Raw genomic sequence first — 6,000 nt, 5'->3', positions numbered from 1 at the left:
GCTGGGTGGCTGGCCCCTGATGTCTTCCTCCTTCTCTGGCTATTTCTCTTATTCTCCCAAATTTCTCCTTCTATACATCCTCTCTGCCTGCCAGTCCCACCAGTCCTTTCTCCTGCCTTGCTATTGGCTGTTCAGCTGTTTATTAGACTATCGTGTGTTTTAGACAGGCACAGTAACACAGTTTCACAGAGTTAAACAAATACAACATAAACAAAAGTAACATTTCTAAAAATAATGCTCTACAACCATTCTGCTCTGTGCAGGTTCCGTCAGGGATCCCTGCATGAGTATGCTGGACAAATGTAGAGAGAGGCACATTAGTGTTTGCCTTCTCCAGCTTGGAATAGGCTCTTTGCAGTTGCTTTTGACTGATCTGCAAGAGCACATTTATCCATCCATTAGTGCTGACAAGGAGACACAGTGACTAAGGAGCAGCGCCAGCTGATGGTTTTTACAAGACTCAGCCATGTTCCCCACACCAGAGCAATGGTATAAGACATTCACATGATGCTTAATGGGATCCACGATGAAGTAAGAGAACATCTGTTCAATGCTTTTTAGCTGAAGGGTAGCACACACCAGCAGAGTTGTAGAATTTCATTTTAAAGACAGAAGAGGTAATTTGCATTTCCTTGGCTTGAGGTTGTTTCCAACCATTCATCAGATCCTTATAGATCAGCATTGCTGTCTCCATATATGGCTTAATCATATCTTCATACTGACAAAGGGACCCTCCCATGCAGAGTACTTAAAGGGACAGAACAAGAACTCTTCCCTTTCCAGTGGGCTCAAGACTTTATATTTTTCAGTCTTCCATGAACAAAACCTAATGTGATCCACTGTCCAGAAGAATCTGAGAGTAACTGCAAATTTGAAATAACATTCAGGTCTTTGAAAAAAAGGCATGAAGAAATCATCCTTCCAGTAGGGCTGGAACATCTGGACAAAGGTGAATGCCTGTGCATGGATTCTGCCCAGCATGGACCATTGGAAAAACTGGCTGGTGATTTCCCGGATTCTCAGGGATGAGAAGGTTCTCTGAGGCAAGAATCTGAAGTAGAAGACGCCTGGATAGCCTGGCCAGCCACCCAACTACACAGCAAGCCATGGAGTAAGAGTAAGATTTACAGAAGTAAGAGAATGGGAAAAGCCCAGATGCATGGGATAATTTAAAGTTTAAAAAAGCTGGCAAGCAACAAGCCAAGCTCAGGCCAGATGTTTACAAGTAAGAACAGGCCTCTATGTGTGATTTATTTGGGAGCTGGGTAGTAGACTCCCGCAACAGACCAAAGAACAACAACATTTTGGCATACCAATGAGGTGCTTGAATTTCCATACTGCATGAGAAAGCTAGGAAAAAAAAAAAAAAAAGGAGGAGGGGGAGATACCACTCCTTTAAGAATTTCAGCTAGACAGTTTCTGCCCATCAGTGAGGCTTTCAACAGCTAGTATGATAAGTAGGAATAAAAACAAACAAACAAACAAACAAACAAACAAAAACAACAACAAAAAAAAACCACTAAGTAAAAGTGCAAGCATTGGCATTCTGGAGCTCTAGGAAGGTTGAATGCAGTTCCTGTTCATGAACCTCCTACCAGGCCATGAGTTTCATGCTTGCTTTTCATGACCTGAGAAGCAGGAGGAGCCAGCTAAGAGCCACATGCAGAGGATCCAGGTGTAGGTTAGCAGCTTAAAGGTTTGTTTGTATGGTCAAAAAAGGCTGAAGATAGAAAATAAAAGAGGTCCAGACAGAAAAACCTCTAAACAGGTTACAATGTACATAGGCTTAAGAAAAGAAAGAGGGTATAGCCATAGAAAAAAAAACGAAGAATTTTTTTTATGTTATGCTATAGCTTTGGACCCATCTTTAATTGAGAAACATTTGTCTGTATAAAACATATTTTTGGATATATATATTTGTATCTACAGAAAGGCTCTAGAAAGCATTTGAGTAATATTGGTTCCCTTTTCTATAGTTATCCTTCCACCCCTTACATTTGGTTTGTCCGCTGTCGCTCATTACAGTACATGCGGCGCTCTGTTTGGTGTCCACGTCGTGTTCCCATCTCTCACTTCTGTCACCAGCTGAAAACTGTTCGTGCCAAAACATGAAGAATTTATAAAATAAAGTCTTTAAAAAGAGTGTAAAAGAAAAAAAGCCAAGTAAGACATAAAATGTATAAGGAGTCTGGATCCTGTATAGTAATGTGTTGATACTGAATTTTTTGAATGCTGAAGGGCAAAAGAACAACACTACAAAATTGAACCAACCTAGATACTTTAGGGCTATCTTAACTTTAAAAAAGAAGTCAAAATATATAATTGTCAAATGAAAATCAAGAATGCTTAGGAGTTTTGTTCCTATAGGAGATGAGGGGCTGTGGATTCGTTCAGGGTTAATATGGTCAGGTTTGATCAAGAAAGACCTCCTGAAACTTGACAAGTGATATTTATCAGCAAAGGTTACTGCTCGTCTTCCCAGGACTTGGTCATTATCTGAAAATTTTCTCTTTGGAACCCTAAAGTTGCTTCGTCCACAGACATCAGAAAGCAGTATAGATAAAACTATGTCCCACATTCCCAAGAGTTGGGGGGTGTGGATCGCTTTTGGTTATTTGGTGTGTTATGGATATTTGTTATCATTTGTAATTTTTGTTACACTGTGTATAAGTTTCTTTTCTTGTTTGAAGGATTATATATGTTTTTCTATTTTGTTTAAAATTTAAATTTACTTGCAATTTATTTAAAAATGTAACATAAAGTTTTAGTTTTTGAAGGCTATTATTATAAATAATAAACACATATTATTATAAATAATCAAGAAACATAGGATCTCTGTGAGTTTGAGGCCAGCCTGGGCTACCAAGTGAGTTCCAGGAAAGGCACAAAGCTACACAGGGAAAACCCTGTCTCGAAAAAAAAAAAAAATACTCCTTGATTGACCAAGGAGTCCTGAAAGAGAAAGCCATTTACCATGGAATAATTGGTGTTATTCAGCTTTGTAATATTCAGCTGTTTCTTTCTATGAATTTCTTGTGCTCATAATTCCCCAAGAATGGTGTATGTGTGAACCTCCTCAGGCATATATGTTCAAAGTACTTGGATAAGGTCACAAAGGCAGGCCCTTCTGCCTCTAAGCTCCCAGCTCCCTTTCTAGCATTTGAATTGAGTATCTGCCTTTTGCAAATATCTGCTTTAGCTACATCCAAAGATAGGGCCAGCTCCAAACAAAGCATCCACTACTCCTGAACTAAGGTGAAAACATGCTTTCAGGGGCAACCTGGCTCCTCGGCCAAGTGCCAGGCTCCTAGTGCATAGCTTTGCTTCTTGTGCAAATCAAGCTCAGATCTCCCCTCTTCTCACTGCCCCAGAGCAAAAAGTTTTCTTCTCACCAGGTGCTTCAAGCTATGATGCAGATTGCCTGGCTGTCAGTGCTCCTCCCCGCCCTGTCAGAAAACCAGCCACATAGGAAGATAGAAGCAGTTTTATTTTAATGACTTATAGCTTTCTTAATCAATCACCTGTAAGTCTGTAGTTCGAACACATTTATGATAGACTCATAATGTGCACCTCACCACAGATGTGGATATATTTCTAGCACATAAATTCCTTTTCTGATTTATTCCAGCTCCTATATAACTCAACCTTTATTCACTCCCTCTTTGGGTTGCAAATGAAGTTAACCAGGAAGCTTCTGGTGGGGACCCTGTAATTCTTGTATTGTAAACATGAAGGTTGTTGCTGTTTTTGGAGAGATAAAGACTATCCCCAAGAGAACCAAACAGAATCATGGTGGCAGACAAATAAAGGAGTTAGATGAAAGAGCTCCATGTATCTAGATTCATTCCCCTCCATTAGCAGTGTCTCTCCTGGGCCCCTGAAGGAAATTAAGAGGCTGGACCTCAAAATTTCCAATAAGTAGTCATTTATAACAATCAAATTTGTAGATATGTTAGGTATGTTTTCTAGGTTAAATATATATATTTTAGATAGATGGTCTTCAAGTACTTCAAAGACCTATAGAATATGGCATTTAAGATGTTTTGTTTTTAAAGTTTTTTAGACAATGAGACACATCTGCTCCTGATAGCACCAGTTTACTTCAGAGAAGATGATGGGCATTGAAGAAACTCCTTATGCAATTTGCTTTCATTGTGGCAAGGTTAGCCACTAGGCATAGAAACTGTTCTTGTTTTTGACTGCTGACAATATGCTATGCAGACTGGACATGCAGGACACACAGGAAAAACACTGTTGAATGTTGCCAAAACAAGGCAAGACAGTCCTTCAAAATTCCTGCTTCATAGAAGAGTCTGTCAGATATTCTGCAGGACACAGAAAAAAGTGACTGATGAACTTTGCCAAAACAAAGCAAAACAGTCTTTCAAAATTCCTGCTGCATTGAAAAGTCTGTCTGGCCAGGCAGTGGTGACACATGACTTCAATCCCAGCACATGGGAGGCAGAGCCAGGTGGATCTCTGTGAGTTTGAGGCCAGCCTGGTCTACAGAGTGAGATCCAGGACAGGCACCAAAACAACGCAGAGAAAGCCTATCTAAAAAAAGAAAGAAAGAAAGAAAAAGAAAAGTCTGCCTGATACTATGGGCCTGTTGGCTGAAGATGAATGCCCCACTGTTACAGAAGAATTTTGGATGACTGTCCAGGAAGCTAGGTGTCTCTTGTCATTTCTAGAGTTTTGGAAATTGCTTGCAATGTACTTCCTGTTTACTCAGATAATATTATATCCTTCTAGGGTCTGTGATGGAACTGAAGACTAGATAGTTATAGTTTTACTTAGTTAGGATAAAAGTAAATTAGATATAAAACTTTACATTCACCAAGATAAGATAGAGAACTAAATGTTTTCTCTAATTTTATCAAATATTAATAGACTAACTATTGTAACTGTAATCCTTGCTTGCTAACTGTTTTGTTATATGTAATTTTACTATGCTAAAGTTAAAACCTTCCTTTTTGATTAGACAGAAAAGGGAAAATGCTATGGGATGTCTTTTTGTATGCTACCAATATGTTTTATTACCATTGGTTAATAAAGAATTTGCTTTGGCCTATAGCAAGGCAGGATATAGCCAGGTGGGAAATCCAAGCAGAGATACAGGGAGAAGAGGCCAGTAAGCCTCCCAAGAAGCAAGATGTGAAAGTACCAGTAAGGCACCAGCCACGTGGTGATACATAGATTAATATAAATGGGTTAATTTAACATAGAAGAGCTAGCTAGTAATAAGCCTGAGCCATAGGCCAAACAGTTTGTAATCAATATTAAGCCTCTGAATGGTTATTTTGTTTGTTTGTTTGTTTGTTTGTTTTTTCCAGAGCTGAGGACTGAACCTAGGGCCTTGCACTTGTTAGGCAAGGGCTTTACCACTGAGCTAAATCCACAACCCCCTGAATGGTTATTTTATAAGCTGCTGCGGGACCAAGCAGGACAGAGAAAAGGTGCTGGCTAGCTACATTCCCCTTAATCCTCCTAGCTATACCACAGCTTGCTAGTGTTCAGTGGAATACACAGAAAACACTGATAAGGCCCTGACCATTCCTGAAAAGGGTCACTCAAGCTAAGCATTTATGCTTAAGTTGTCTTATTAGAATCCAAAGACTTGGCTCTACCAGAGACATGCCAGCCACCAGAAGTCCAGGTAAGCCACCCACCTGCAGACCTTCTCCACTCTCTTAGTGGTTCCCCTTTCCCCAATCCCTGTGTCTTCACATCACCATGTCCCAGCCCCCAACTCAGGCAGAGATACCCTGCATGAGGCTATGTAGGCTGCCAAAAGTCCAAGCAGGTGACCAACCTGAAGACCTCCCCCACTCTCTCAGTGTGCCCCACCCTTTCCTCTAGTCTATCCCCTCCCTATTTCAGTGTTCCAGCCCCCAACTCAGACAGAGATCCCCCTGCTTGACCAGAGGTCGCTCCAGTCTCCAGAACTCCAAGTAGGCCACCTGCCATAGACCTCTCCAACTTTCTCACTCTCTTTGTGCC

At 40.5% G+C, this 6,000-nt stretch overlaps 1 pseudogene; it reads right to left on the bottom strand.

Moving 5' to 3' along the window:
• Positions 1-387: 387 nt before the first annotated feature.
• The window catches only part of LOC118595634, a 58,270-nt pseudogene continuing 52,657 nt past the window's right edge, over positions 388-6,000 (bottom strand).

Source organism: Onychomys torridus, chromosome 14 (assembly GCF_903995425.1).
Source record: "Onychomys torridus chromosome 14, mOncTor1.1, whole genome shotgun sequence".
NCBI classification, from domain to species: domain Eukaryota; kingdom Metazoa; phylum Chordata; class Mammalia; order Rodentia; family Cricetidae; genus Onychomys; species Onychomys torridus.
The sequence above is the reverse complement of the archived record's forward strand: the minus strand, read 5'-3'. Positions and strand labels throughout refer to the sequence as shown.